We start from the raw sequence: 15851 nt of genomic DNA on the forward strand, positions 1-15851 counted from the left end.
CCACACCCTGATAACTAAGCATTCTTTCTCTTAACTGACAGGGGCACCAGGTTTGAATGTGCCGCACAGACAGACATGCAAGCAAGATAGCCATACACACATACAAAAAAATAAAGAAGTAAAGAACGAAATAATCAGTATTGCTACAGGCCAAATTTAGGTTCATGAAATACAGCATTCAAGGTAATATTGACGATTTTTTGAGTGTCTCTGGTATAATTTTGAGAATTCTTTACAGTTACGTGCTTTAAAACCTGTCTCTCAGGGAATTAATTTGTTCATATTTGTGACCATAGAATAAAGAAGCAGTATAGGACAATATTTAATAAACTTTCTCCTTTGCTTCTTTTTTATAAATGTATAGGCAGACACAAAAATATTAGCTTTTTGTTAGGACTAGTCAAATGGTGAGTTTTAAGGTGAAGAAATTGCTATGAAATTAGTGACACATACATTTATGATTTTAAACATGAAACAAATTCCAATATTTATTTGTTACTTACCCTGTGAAGAATCTCAACATTGGTCTTAATTAACTCTTCCAAAGCTCTGTCAAGCAATCATTCCTGTAATCTCTGATTTATGCAAGAGGAAATTCCCCAGTGGTTAGAAGACAAGGATTAGCTGAAGTTTCAGGAAACAGAACTAAAATTCAAGAAAGCAAACTAATAACTAAAAGCCGTCTCTTCATCGGCTGATTTTTCTCCTCACAGGATCTTTGCAATATTCTCTGTTCCAATGTTCTGTTGCCCATTCCTGTCTGAAGAATATCCTTTGAGTCTGCAGTCTGCTACCAAATCTCCCTCTTGATGCTCCAGAAAACAATGTAGCTAAGAGAAGACACTGGGGATGAAGTTAATTTTCTTTAGAACTCATTTTCTGAGAATCTTAATGACTGAAACCATGGTTCCATTCACATTTCGTCTTCTGCCTGGAGTCTGAGGGGTTGACAGGTTTTCAGTCCTGTCAGGAACTGAGAAAAGCATGGCTGTTAGTTCAATTGGGGATAGTCTAGGAGACACTACTAAAGCTGCCTCATTAGACAGATATTATTTGCACATCGATGACCCAAGGCAGAATATGACCTTAATTACATTATCATGCTAAATATGATATTTTCCTTCAGGTCCAAAGAAACTAGAAGAAGGTATTAGTACAAGATGCAAGATGCCGAAATATTCTGTGACTGATAGTTAGGGAAGAATCTGTAGAGGCATGGAAAAGCAAAGACAAAAGCATGTCTTAAGTATATTTTTCTTTTAGACAAAAATGATGTAATATATATACATATTCATTTGCATCTGAACATAAACATACATACATACAAATGTGTTCACACAAATATGTATTTCTATAAACACACGAACACATGCATAAACATACATATGTATATGTAGTCAATTTGTATTAAAATAGCTAATAACGCAACAATCAATGTGTGTTTCCTATTCATTGGTGTTTGAAAAAGCACATAAGAAATTGGAAGGTACCATTTTGCTATATTCAGGAAGGTGAATGTCACCCACTTTTTCTTCCCTTAATTTCTGAAGTAACTAATAAACAAAGAAATTAGACTAATAGAAATAATTATTTTGCTGTAGTTAAAAGTAAATATGTTTGGGGCTGGAGAGATGGCTCAGTGGTTAAGAGCTTTGCCTGCTCTTCCAAAGGTCCTGAGTTCAATTCCCAGCAACCATATGGTGGCTCACAGCCATCTGTAATGAGTCTTGGTACCCTCTTCTGGCCTGCACTGTATACATAATAAATAAATAGATAAATAAATAAATATTTAAAAAAAGTAAATATGTTTGAGCCTTATATTTCTTTTTTTAAAATCATTTAAACAGAGTAAGCCCAGATTTGAACTTATCTGTACCTCCATAAAAATAAGCAGAGGGGCATGGTATAGGGCATGTAAAAGCAGGATGCTCTAAGGAACTTTTACCTGAAGACCATATACTTTCTCATCATCCAAGGGTGAATAATTCTTCTTCTTCTCCTTCTTCTTCTTCCTCTTCTTCCTCTTTCTCTTCTTCCTTCTCCTCCTCCTCCGTCTTTCCTCCTCCTCTTTCTTCTCCTCCTCTTTCTTCTGTCTTCATTTTGTTTGTTTTTAGAGACAGAGTTTCACTATACATTTTGGGTCTGTCCTGGTACTAGCTCTTGTAGACCAGGCTAGCCTCAAACTCACAGAGTTCTGCCTGCCTCTGTCTCCCGAGTGCTGAGATTAAAGGCCTGTGCCACCACTGTCTTGCTGACATCTTCTTCTTAAAAGGATTTCAATTGCAGATAGGGTCCTGATATTCCTCTCAAATGGTTTCTTCAGGAAAAAGCAACATGTGCCAAGTATTCATGATCATATTAGAAACTTGAAAAATCCTGAGATAAAGGAAAAAAGATGAGTCACTTACCATGCTGCTTCTTATAATTCAATAAGTAAACCAAGAATGGTAATGTATTTTACTTTCTTTATTGAGACACACCATGTGGGATATATATATATATATAATAAATGTACATAAATTGTTTTACTTTAATAAATCTGAAAATAATAATATTGGAGATTTTGTCTTCTCATTCTTTAGTCATTTTGTAATACAATGCAGATTTTTTAAACCTACGTCATTCTACAATGCTAAAGAAGAACTGGAGGTAATTTTTTGAGACTTTTATTTCTATTTTCAATTATGCATCTAAATAGGGAGATGAGTATATGTACTTGAGTACAGATGTCCTTAAAAGATAGAAAAGAATGTCAAACCCTCAGAGCTTGAGTTACAGAAAGTTTTGAACTGGCCTATGTGGGTGCTAGAAAATGAACTCTGGTCCTCTGCAAAAAGAGACAGTGCTCTTAACGACTGTGACATCTTTCCTGTCCAAGAAAATAGTTCTTCCACTTGATTTCACTGTACTTCATTGAATATCTTTCCACTCTTTTACTTGTAGCATTTTAGTAACTACAATGCCTTTTATATTGCTAAAAGATTGACTCATTAGCTTCCAAAATAAGGGAGAACATTTGGAAATTGTTCTTTTGTGTCTGTCTTCACTTAATAATCTCAAGTACTACACATGTAGCAAATAATAGAAGCCACTTCTTTTGCTTGTCTGAGCAATATTCCTGGTATATATGTACAAAATTTCCTTTAATCGCTCTTCTAACCAAGGGCATCTGATGACATGAAGCTATGTTTATGGAGATAAACAAAAACATTCTACCACAAAGCTATTAGAAGTTATAAAAAAAGAAGTTATAAATAAACAGAAATTTATGTAATACAAAATCAGTATAGACAAAAATATGGTAGCTTAATTTTACACTAATACTGAAGTTACTGGAAAGGAAATTAACTTATCAGTCCTGCTTACAATGATTCCATATACAAAATATTTATTATTAAATTTAGTGACTGTTGTGAAAGAAATCTATAGCAGACTTTAAAAATGCTTTGGTAGGCCTTTCTGGCTGGTCAGAGGATGGAGTCTATCATGTCCTGACAGCTTTTTCCAAAATCTCAGTGACATGGCCACTTCTCCCTTCCCCAGTGAAATTCCCTGTTCTCTACCTACCTTTATTTGGAGAATGTCTCTGGACCTGGGAGGAACAATCTTATGTGAAAACTGTCTCTAAGCCAGATGCCTGATTTCTCTTTTGTTTTATCCATTGCATAGATTTGTGCTTGAAGCCTTCTCTGTTGCAATATGACAATTAAAGCTTGTGTTAGGAGCCTTATGATAGGACCATGGCACTTAATGCAAGTTTGAATTTGTTCCCCAGGCTCCTCAATTGTTTATATTCCTATACTCTGGAATAAAGTTGAGCTGATTCATCAAAGTCTGTCTCCCAGAGGGCCGTCTTTGCCATGTTCATAAGGCAATACAGTGATTCCTGTTTTCACTTTTGTCTCCTTGTCTTCATGGACCAAGGGCCAGCAGACTATGAAGACAAAGGGGATCGCCCACATAATACTATTGATAGAAACTAGAGAAAACAAAGTAATCCAAGTTATTGTATTTTCAAAAATGGGAAGAGTTGGCAATATGTAAAATGTGATCTACAATGTCAATGACATTTCCATCAGTGACATTCTTTAGAAAAATGAAAATGGAATTCTAAAACTCATCAAGTGGCATGCCATATATAGTCTCAGACATATGCTTACTTAAATAACCAAAAATGTTTTCATATTGAATCTTCTGAATTAACTTTTATTATTATGTATTTAGAAATAATATAGAAATGTTGTAATAGTCAATATATTTATTTTCATTTCTCAGGTTTTGATGTTGGACAACACATGAACATTTAACAAATATTATTTTGCTTTGTTTTGTTCCTCTTATTTTGTGTAAAAGTGTCTACTGTATAGGAAGACAGGCAATACAAAACAAGAAACCTTTGTTAATAATTGTAACAATATAGTAAGGTAGTCAATATATTACTTGTACTATTATGAATGATTTGAAATTTAGAAAACATAACCTTGAGCACACTGATATCTATGTGTTTGTCACATAATCTCACATAAATACATTTATACACATGTATGTGTATATAAACATAGTCTGTTAAAATGATGCAATTATTTATGACTAAAATTAAAAGTTTAGTAAATAGCTAAGAGGGACACTGAGAAGGAATTTTAATTTAGTAAACATAAAGAGAATATGGCAGATAGAAAAGATACTCTGCAGATAAACTGGTATAAACAAATGTATAGTTAACAAATATGTAAGAAGTTCTAATATAATATATAAACATTTTAAGATCTGTCAAAAGAGCCTAATATGAAATTTCTAGTAGATGTACAGAACATGAGTAAAAGTAACTTAGCAGTAATTCACCCCAAACTGATTGAAATTTGCAAAGACTGAGGAAGAAACAATAATTCCATGAGGTCTTAAAGGCTGGGTAAATGTCAACAGACAGAAGTAAGTTAATTTCTAAAACTCTGAGGTCCAACCCACATGCAGCATTCTATTCTGGATTCTAAGTCTGTTGCATTATAGCTTGCCACATTGCAGAGCCATGTGTGAAGAGTCGATTGCATTTTAATCTCAGCAAAGAATTATTTGTGCTACACATTAAAATCACGTAGATGATGACAATAATTTCCCACCTCTCCCTCAAGATATTCAGTCTTCTAAATATATTTATGGTGAATTTATAGAGAAGTACCCAATTAAGGGTGTTTATACCTGCTATAAGCATGATCAACAGCACCTGAAAACAATAGCAATTTGTTCCCCCACACACCCCCCATAAATTTTATATAACAGAATGAAAGCCAGTCAGAGATATATTAAGAGAGGTTGTAGTGGGAGGGAGGACAGGGAGTTCTATCTGGGTTGAAGAAGATCAGCTGAACTAAGAGCACCTTGCAGCTGAATGCTTTTTTATATAGCTGAACAGCAGGAGAACACAGTTCTTCTATTAATAGCTCCAGTATTTGCTCCTGCCTTCGCTAGAAACCTGCACAAAATGTAAAGAAGGGGGAAGTGCAGTAGATTCGTGATGAGTCTGTGAATTCAGCCTAGGTTGTGCCTGGTCATCTCTGCAGCGTTAAACTCGTCCTGGGGACAGAACTTCTGTCCCTATCTTATTCATATTTACTCGTTTTGGTCTTCACTCTAGTTTTCTTTACATCTATCAGAGACCCAGAGTTGGTAAAATCTCAGTGTTGATTTGTTTTAAGTGGAGAGATACTTTGGCATGCACTGCTCAGATTATAACTATTATTTGCAAAACTCCCCTTTTCAAGCCTATCTGTGACAAAATTTCACTTCACTAAGTTATTGTGCATTACACACACTCAACATAAATATTGTAGAAGGCAAAAGATGAGAAAATAATGATGGAATGGAGCGATGTCTCCACTGAAAAGAAAACTAACTTCACTTCCATTGAACTGGAGATCAATTTCCATTAACCACATGGTGACTCATAACCATATGTGACTTCAACACCAGGAATTTTAACTATTCTGGCCTCTGTGCATATTACTTGTATAGAGTGCACAGACAGACAGGCAGGCAAAGGGCTCATTAGCACAAATAAAGGAGTCAAAACAAACAATGGTCAAAACTCACTTCCAGCAAAGACAATCATTTTTGATATGAAGACAGATAATGAGTTCGTAGTAGCTGGATGTGCTTCAGAACTGGTTTTGGTTTTAACATGTTATTTTGGAATATACTCAGTTTCTACTACACCACCCACAGCAGATTATAAGGCAGACTAAGGGGAAATGTTGAATATTTACGTTATATGAGCCTTAGATTTATAAATAATACCATGTCGAGTCCAGTTAGGTTTGGTGTGATATGATAGTAAATATCAGTGTGTATTTAATTTGAGGAATGCTATTGGATATTCTAATTGAGCACTGTTGCTCACATTGCATATTGCATGAGAAATATACTAGGAACAACTTTACTTCTGAGAAAATAAATGCCAACACCATCACTGAATGTCAAGATTTCACTGTTAAAAATTTAATACAGCCATATTTTAATGCAAATTTTGCTGACATGCCAAACGAAGAAACTAAGTAGTCTCGAGAGATAAACACTATTTATTGGCATATGCTTATATCAACCTTCAAGATATTCTTTTAAAAAAACTGAAACCATATACATACAAATGATATTATGTAGAATGAGAGGGCCGTAGTTATGTAGCTGGAAATGCACATACATGCACTCACATAATTAAATGAAAAGCACTCATACGTTTGAAAGGATGCAAGCAGGAGTATATGGCAGATTTTGGAGGGAACAAAAGAAAGAGGAAAATACCAATTAATTGTAATCTCAAAAATGAAATGATATTAAAATAAAAAAATAAAGAATTGAAATAATAAGAACCATAACATTCTCTTTTTTTATTCAGTACTGGTAACTGAAATCAAACTGAGACTTTCAAAACCAAAAGGAAAAATAAATTTGTGTCAGCATATGTTTTATGACTAATTTAATACTATTAATATTAGACTAGATCCTTTCTGGAGCATAGTAATAATACATTAAATATGTGAATTTTTCTCTCTCCCTTGTTCCTTCTTTCTATTCTTCAATCCCTTATTGCTTTCTTCTTTTTCAGGTAAATAAATTAACATTATTATTTTAAGTCATAAGGTTGTAGAGAATAAGAATCATCAAATTTCAGAAACAACTATTTGTAGAAAGAAAAGCAATACTCAAAACCAAAAATGTCTAATGAATGTTACCTTCATTATTGAAGTGAAAACATGGATAATGGTGCGTCATTCCTGAAGGTATAGTTCTGAGCTGTGAATGCAGAGATTTCACAATGCTGATTAAAGAGAGAGGTGCATGGGTAAATGGAGGTATGGGGGCAGCCAATACCTGGAAAAAGAACAGTCCAGACAGAGAGGTCGAAAGTGCTCTAGGGACCTACACTAAACTATCAATGCAGCAAACAAGTAAATAGATGAGAGAATGGTGAGATTAACAGGGATGAGGTTTGTGTCTAGAATACAGGCCCTTTAGGTCACCACAAACTGGATTCAGAGGTATTTTCAGGTTTCCCAAAGGGAAGTGGATTTTATTTTAGGGGCATTTATGACTAACGGATTGAGAGGAAGGGGGAAAGCAGAATGACTGAAAGCTGCTCTCAGTGTCTACTAAAACAATGAAGGCAGATAAGTGTGATCGCTGGAGAAAGATCAAATTATAGACAGATGTTGATATTCTCAGTGGCAGGAGGCATCATAAAGGATAACATATGTGATAGCTGATATGTATAAAAATGTTTTTAGCTAGGGTAGGAATAGGCTTTCCTTTGGCTGTACTAAGACAGACATATCTAAACATATTCCAGTGGAGGTGTGAAATTAGTAATTAGAGGGAAGGAAAATTCCAAGATGTCGGTTTTCTTGGTGATTTAAAGATGTGAGGTGACAAAAGATCTGTAAAGTCAACAATACAAAGATACATTTTTACTAACTTTCCAAGTAATTTTAACATCATTGTATGATTTTTTTTCTTGAGATGGATAATGAAAATCTAATTTAAATCTATGTACTTGAACATGGGTTTAATTATTTTCTTAGGCCTGTCTTCTTCTATGCTTAGTTGCTCAATCTCAGGCACCTGTAAATACATAAGTTAAATATTATTAATAATGCATTATAGATGTGATAAATTATGTACTCTGAGCATCATGAGAAGTCGTGGAGATATCAGGAGAGTTCTCGAAGGTTTGATTATGAGATGCCATTTAAACTGAATGTAAAGACTGAAATAATTTTTAATTACAGCAAGGGAAAGCAGATTCAAGGATACATGGAACACAGTATGAATGGATAAGGAAGAACAAGAAATACATGATGTTCTTTGAATATCTAATTGTTCACATTTAGGAAGCCCCTTATAAAACTAGCAGTAGTATTACAGAGATAGTAAGTTACTATGGGATCAGAAGCTCCAGGCTAGAGTTCCAAGCTGTAGTTTCCCTGACCCATTTCTATGACTCAGCAATTCTCAGACCCAAGGCAGATATTAAATAACATCTCCTGTCACAGAGTCTTTGGAAGTTGAGGAGCTTCAGGTACCCGCCTCTGCCTCGCTGCCCTGCTATCCTGTATCCTGAATTGCTGGTCTAGTGCAGATAACTTTAGTTGCAGGGGGACCATGAGTGAAACAGCTTTATTTTCTCCAGGAGTCATGTTTTGATGCACATCTCACCGCTTAGAATTTTACTTTCTTGCCACACCCTCTGCAACTACATTCTCTGAGCACTCGGGGGGGGGGGGGGGGACTGTTCCACGATTCTTATTCTTTACTTTTGCCAATTCTAGATTTCTTACTTTACTACTGAGTGTTGGAGTGAGGAGACATAGAAGCTTCTGACTATAGCAGATAAGGTCTAATGCAGTTTTCGTTTTGCGACTCAGAGTTTTATTTGCTCTCAAGTATTTTCTGTCGTTATGTGAGACATCCTGTTCAATGAAGATTATTTTCAACCATAATATGTGTCACTAGGACATGCCATTATCTTCCATTTACCAACCATATATGGCTTCTTCCTACAAGTTTTTAAGAATATCTGACCCTCTATACCACGACTTTGGAAATTAACTCTAACAGCTTTCTCCTCCCATTTTAGGTGACTTTGCTATATAATGAATAGAGATATACACAGAGACACTCTTTGAAATAAATTTTATAGCTATAGAGTCTTCCACTGATTTATGCTCAACGATTATTTTGTTTCTAAATTCATTTGGTAGCCATGAAGTTTATAATTGTATCAAGAGCTAGATAAGAGTTTTGTTATTGGTAATTTTGACATGTCTAATATATATAAATAATCACGGTTATTGAGATTAATAACTAAAATCAGCATCTATTCAATTTTTTAAAAATATAAACTCAAATGATATCAAAGCACTGTTGCTAATCCATGTCTTTTTACAAAGGAGAAAGCAAATTTTATTCTAGCCTAGATTCAAACAAAAATTTGTCTTTTATCAGACCATTTGGTAGATGGTTATTTTCATGTTGGTTTTAATCATGGCCTTGCCTGCAAAATATGCTAAAGTGATGGTAGGACAAACTTTGTGGGAGCAACCAAGAGATCTGACTTAAGACCTGTTCTATGAGATGGAATTTATATCTGATACTGCTTGTATGACCAAGAGACTAGATAGCCCAGACACCTAGGTTAAAAACCAAATACTTCTGATCTGGAAAAAAAGTAATGAATTAATTCCTAATGATATTATGCTATACTCATAGATAATTTCCTTATTCAGCCATTATGAGAAAAGCTTTTTCTGTAACAGATGGGAACTAAAAAAAAAAAAAAGATATTATACACAGACACAGAAACAGAAAAATTTTGAAACACACAGCTTTAAACAAGATGTTTTCGTTAAATTTTCCTGCTCAGACCTCAGGTAATCCTGCAAAAGAGGAGGAAGAAGAAGTTGGGGAGCGACAGCAGCAGGCAGAAGGAGTTGGGGAGACAGAGTAGATGGAGCACACCAGGAAAACAGGGCCCTCAGAAACAACTGAGCAAAGCTCATATGAACTCAAATACCAAAATGGTAAACACGGGGCCTACATAGGTCTGTACCAGGTCTTCTGCATGTACATCAGAGCTTTCAGTTCATAATCCTATGGGACTCCTGAACTGATCACACTCTGGCAAGAACAAAGTGGGTCTTTATTCTTACACCTTTTCCTAGAACAGTTAGATTTTTCTGTTGCCTTGTTTTATCCAAACTTGATATCATAGTTCTGTTTTATCTCTTCATATTTTGTTTTGTTATATTTTATTATCATCCCTTAGAAGCCCGTTCTTTTATAACAAAACATAGAAAAGGAGTGGATACAGGATAGAGGAGATGGACAAGGCCTTGAGGAGTAGAGGGAGGGGAAACTGTTCAGATTACATTGTATGATAAAAAGTCTATGATTAATAAGGGGAAAAATAAAGGGAAAAAATAAAATGCTCCTTACTTTTGATGTTTTAATTAATAATTCTTGAAAAGTCCTTATTCTTCTAAAACTGAATCCAATTTGAGGAGTTTAAGGCTGTCAAGTCTAAGAAAATGAATTATACAACTTAGAGCTATAAAAAGTCCAGTAATTCAGATGGAATAGAAAGGGACAAAATGGTCAAAGGATTGGACTGGTTTTTCTATGTTTTGCACCTTCACATAGTGATCTTTTAATAATATTCTTTTTTACAAAGCTCTAGAACTTGGATGTTACTATTTCACAGGCTATATATTTTTGTTTTGATCAGCTATAGTTATAGCTGATATGTACAAAATAAGTCCACTTATTTTGTTTGTTTGTTTTCTTTCATTCAACACACTTCTTACCAACATTTTCTATAATGGATCTTTTAGTTGGATCTGAAGAAATATAAGCAAACTCCTCAATTCTCAAGACGTTCATTTTTCTTCTTTGTTAGTTATGAACTGTTTTAGAGGAAAAACTAAATTCTTCCAATGTACAACATAGTAATGGGATAGTATTGAATGCTCAATTAGTCCCTCCTGTTCAATACTAGACATTTTTCAAATTGTTAATCAAGACTTTTCTCTAACTAACCCATGGTCTTAATAAAATTGATTGCATATTGTCTTCAACATTTTCAACTGCCTTATTTATTTCTCCATCTTCTCTTAGTACTCAAATGTTCTCAAACTCAATAAATACTTGATTTGGATTATCTCTATGTGGTTTTCTGAAATGATGTTGAAAATAACAAATTTAAGCATTATTGTTCTTCCGTTCAAAACTGAAAGGCCATGGGGCGGTAGTGGTGGCTCATCAGTTAACAGTACTTGCTGCTACTTCAGAGGACCAAAGTTCAATATCCAACACACTTATCTTATGATGTTCCATGACGATATGTAACTCCATCCCCAGGGGTTTTGACACTGTCTTCTGGACTCCCATGCAACAGTCATGCACATGGAACATGTATGATGTAGGTAATTTATTTGTACACAAAAGTAGTGTTTTTTAGTAATAAAAGGGGGGCCTTAAGTCAGTAAATAAAATTTTGCATGTTAAATACTCTAACATCCAGGATAGATATTCTAGGGTATACAAAATGAAGGGATATTTAAGTGAGGCCTAAGCCAGGCTACCAGTCCTTGTGTGAGACACTGACTGTAAAACCTGCATTGAAAAGGAAAATGCGATGAATTGGTTTAGACATTAGACTTTTAGGACTTCCTCTGATAGCCTTTACAGTTCTGCATAATGTTCAGTATGCAGGAGTAAAGCCACAATTCTCTCAACCCATTTACTCACCCAGCAAAAATAAATTGTAAGTGTTTATAGCTATTCTCCTGTAAAAAAAGAAAAGTCTCTCTTAAATGCTTATCACATTACCTACGGTATGGTAAAAACTAAATAACTTTAATCTTTTGATACTGCCTTAAATTGAGACATCTTAGCAGTGGTTTATTTTATATTTCCCAATTGAGTATTGCCAGACCTTTGCCCTTCCAACATTGTGTTTGGATCAGAGAAGAAAATATCAGACAAAGGCCATTTATCTTACATTGTTGAGCCAATGCAGAAGAGAAGAGTTAAGAAAATGACCTAAGGAAACCTCTCCACAGGAGATTCCCAACACAGTTTGAGAGTCTTGTGGATGTTCAGAACACACCTCAAAGTTTAAGTTGTGAAGATTTACCTTCCTTGAATCAAAGCTACATTCTGAAACTGTTTAGCATTCAGAAACCAGCTCCAGCTGTTTCCTCTTGGAGAAAGTTATTCACCTTCTCCTTCTGTTATCAGGATGCCCTTTAGCCCACTTTGAATGAGGATCTGTGAACCTGGGTCATGTCTTCTCTGTATTCTTCACAATGCCAAAAAGATTTTGAAAGCAATTCATTAAAAGTTGCAATAATAGTGATTCCAGTTATTTGGATTTTCTAAAAGTTTAAATATCCTTATTGAACTTAAGTTTAGTATTTAGTGCAGAAATAGTGCATATTTATTCACTAATTCTTCATTTAGTGCAATGAATCTTGAATAGAACAATGATCTTTTATATTATCATGGGTTGACATAACTGGGAATTGAGACTAGTGCATACTCATTCATTTGTTCATTCATTCATTCACTCACTCCTTCATTTATTCATAAGCCTCAGATAGAACCAAGCTCCCTTGTATAGCATAGCAGATTTTAATAAATGCCTCATAGATTTAAATTTAAGTCAGTGATCATAGTTTGTCCTACTCCTAACAATGAGCAGCGCGCAGTACATGCTTCTTATATATATGTCAACTAACAGTGGAAAAATCATGTAAACACATTAGACTACAATTTTTACAATTATAATATGAAAACAGTATCAACATCAAATTTTCAAAATCATTTTTAACATTTCAGTGAGAAGTTACTGGACATTCTAAAAGTGGTGAGTTACTTAAAATCAAATCCAAACCATACCACCCCAACTGAAATGGAAACATTGAAATGGAAGATAATAATCTATTAATATAGTAATCATTAGTGGATAACGTATCTGAACTGGAAAATGCCCAGGTATCTTAAAAACACAGAATTATTGTGACAGTATTCTACTGGAAAGTAGAAATCTAACTACAGAAAGGACATTTAAAAGATGATTAGAAGCCTCCTCAAATGGAAGTACAGAGACATTATTAGACTTGTTCTACTCAGTAAAGAACATTATATCCTATGACTACCAGTGCTGCTCTCTGGTTTCTGAAGTATGCCCTCTCAGGAGAAGGTAAGATGAAGGTCGATTAAATTGAGTAATAGATGTCCCTCTGATGGAAGCTTCCTTGCCTTGCTCCTGGACTTGTTTTCATCCTGTCCTGATCAGGCATGCTTTCTGTTAACTCATCTTTCCACATATCTTGTTTGCAGGAGGAAGATGACTAGGTTGACATAAAAGCCAATCTACACTGACTTTATATTTCTGGATGTAAATTACCATAGTGTTCTGGTTCCATACCTGGTCTTTGCGAACTTCCTTAGTATGAGTTTGATATACTCAGAAACATTTTAAACAATGAAAATCTAAGACAATCAGTCGGTGAAAGGTTCCTCTTGCTCGTAGTTCAAGCAAGATAATCATACCCATGGAGAAGAGTATGATGCAAATAACTGAAGTTTGACCATTTAACCCTCACTGTGGTTTAACTACACAGTACCCATAAATTCTTTATTGTTATTTCTATTTTATGTGTCTGTATGTTTTGCTCAAATCTATGTATATATACCAAATATATGCAATGTTCATAGAGCACAGAAAGGAGACCTAATTCCTTAGATCTAGAATTATAGGTGGTTTTGGACTGCCATATGTGTGTTGGCTATCAAACCCAGGTCCTTTCAAAAGGCAGCCAGTACCCTTAACCACTTCAATATCTTTCCAGCTGAACATCTATATTTTATATGGATATACTATATTTCTCTATCACTTTGTAATATTAATGAAATGAATATAAAATTATTAAAACTAGTAAATTTTCTTTGAAAAGGAAAGACAAGAAACATTGCTAGCTTTCAGGAATTCATAAGAAGAAGAGAAAGGTCATGAAGGTGCTATATTTTCTTGATTAAATTTTAGGATGTGGAGATGTCCAATTACTTAGAAGAGGGGAGAAATAATTAAATTTATGTCCATCTATTATAGTTATTCTTTCATTGTTATCCAACATAGAATCAAATGAAAGAGTAAATTCAATTTCAAAATAAAAAGAAGCTGAACTCAAATCTTGACCCAAATAACCCTGAGTTCTACTTCTCATGGTATTGTTTTCAGTTTTTTTATTATCTCTGTATTCAGTGAGCCACTTCTGTTGATGACACAAAATATTACTTTATCAAATGGAATGACCATGGACATATGATATACTTACTTACATAGAGGTTCTCTGAGTTGGTAAAAAATAAACAAATAAAATCAAGTTTGTGAAATTTATAAGGTTCAGGATAAAGTAATTACTACAAACTTTATATGGTAGTTACATAAAAAGGAAATTAAAATAAACAATTGTATTTAAATAATAAGAAATTAGTAAAATTAAGAAGAAAAAATAAGAATAAATTTATGAAATAAAAACTTCACAACTGCCTCTCATCTTTCAGGGTTTAAGAAGTTAAGTTTTAATCTTGTTCTTTCAGATAATTTTTTTGGAAACATTATTTGTCTCTCCATAAAACTCTCCTTAAATTAGTTTCAGGACTATGAATGAGGTCCCTTCTCTCTTTGTGCTACATAACCTTTCAACTCCAGTGCCAGCTAACAACACTGGTTCCCTTTGCCTCCAATCAATGAATGTCTACCCCATACAAGATGTCTTCGTGATTTTTAAAAGCCAAATCCACATGTTGGTCAGTTTGATCATAATTGTCACTAAATTCCATGCATAGAACAATTGTAAAAGAAAGGCTCGATTGTTTCACATCTTTCGAGGTTGTTATGCACTGTCCTTGGCTCCAGCAATATCTACCTTATGGTGACGCAGAATACCATGATGGCATGTGAGTTTTAAGAAGAAGCTGTCTACTTCATGGAAGACAAGAAGAGGAGATGTAAGGGAGGGCACATATAGAAAAGTAGAAGTAGAAAGATAGATAGATAGATAGATAGATAGATAGATAGATAGATAGATAGATAGATAATAGACAGATAGGTAGATAGAGATAGAGAGATAGACAGAACACAAACATAGAATGCATGCCAGGTGTGGCATTCTAAGGTATTCATATTCCTCCATGTAGATCTTACTTCCTAATCTTTTATAAAGTTTAAAAATACCAACTAGGGACAAGATCCTGAACACGTGTGTCTCTTGGGGTGATTTGATACTAAAACTTAACATTTCTTTTCCTGGAAGACAGTTATCACTATTTCTGCCTTCAACCACTCTTTACATTTTATTTGCAATCTTTTTTATGTATAGTATCTTTCTAAACTTTGATTCTGGGTCAAGGAATGTAACTGTGTTAGAAAGTTTTGGTCTCTTTACCTCAAGGGAACAGGATTTGTGAGAAAATGATTATGAAACAACAATATAGCTATTTTAATTGAATCTTATGGGAAACAAAACAAAAAGTTTATTCCAAACAAGTGAGACTGACTTAAGCTCCATTGACTCACATATGGGTTGGACTCCTTTGTAGCAGTTGTTTTTCTTTCTTTTAATCTTTTACTGTTCCACTGTGTCTCAGTTCAGCCTCTCCTGCTTAACTCCTCTTGGTAACACATTTTAAGATATCTGAGAGGAAATATGAGTAGTTAACTTCATCTCTATTTTCCTGTTATTTTTCAACAAATCTGAAATGGAAATGTGTATCTTGTACTATTATAACTTCTA

This window comes from Myodes glareolus, chromosome 3, assembly GCF_982192425.1.
Source record: "Myodes glareolus chromosome 3, mMyoGla1.1, whole genome shotgun sequence".
In the NCBI taxonomy this organism is placed as follows: Eukaryota; Metazoa; Chordata; class Mammalia; order Rodentia; family Cricetidae; genus Myodes; species Myodes glareolus.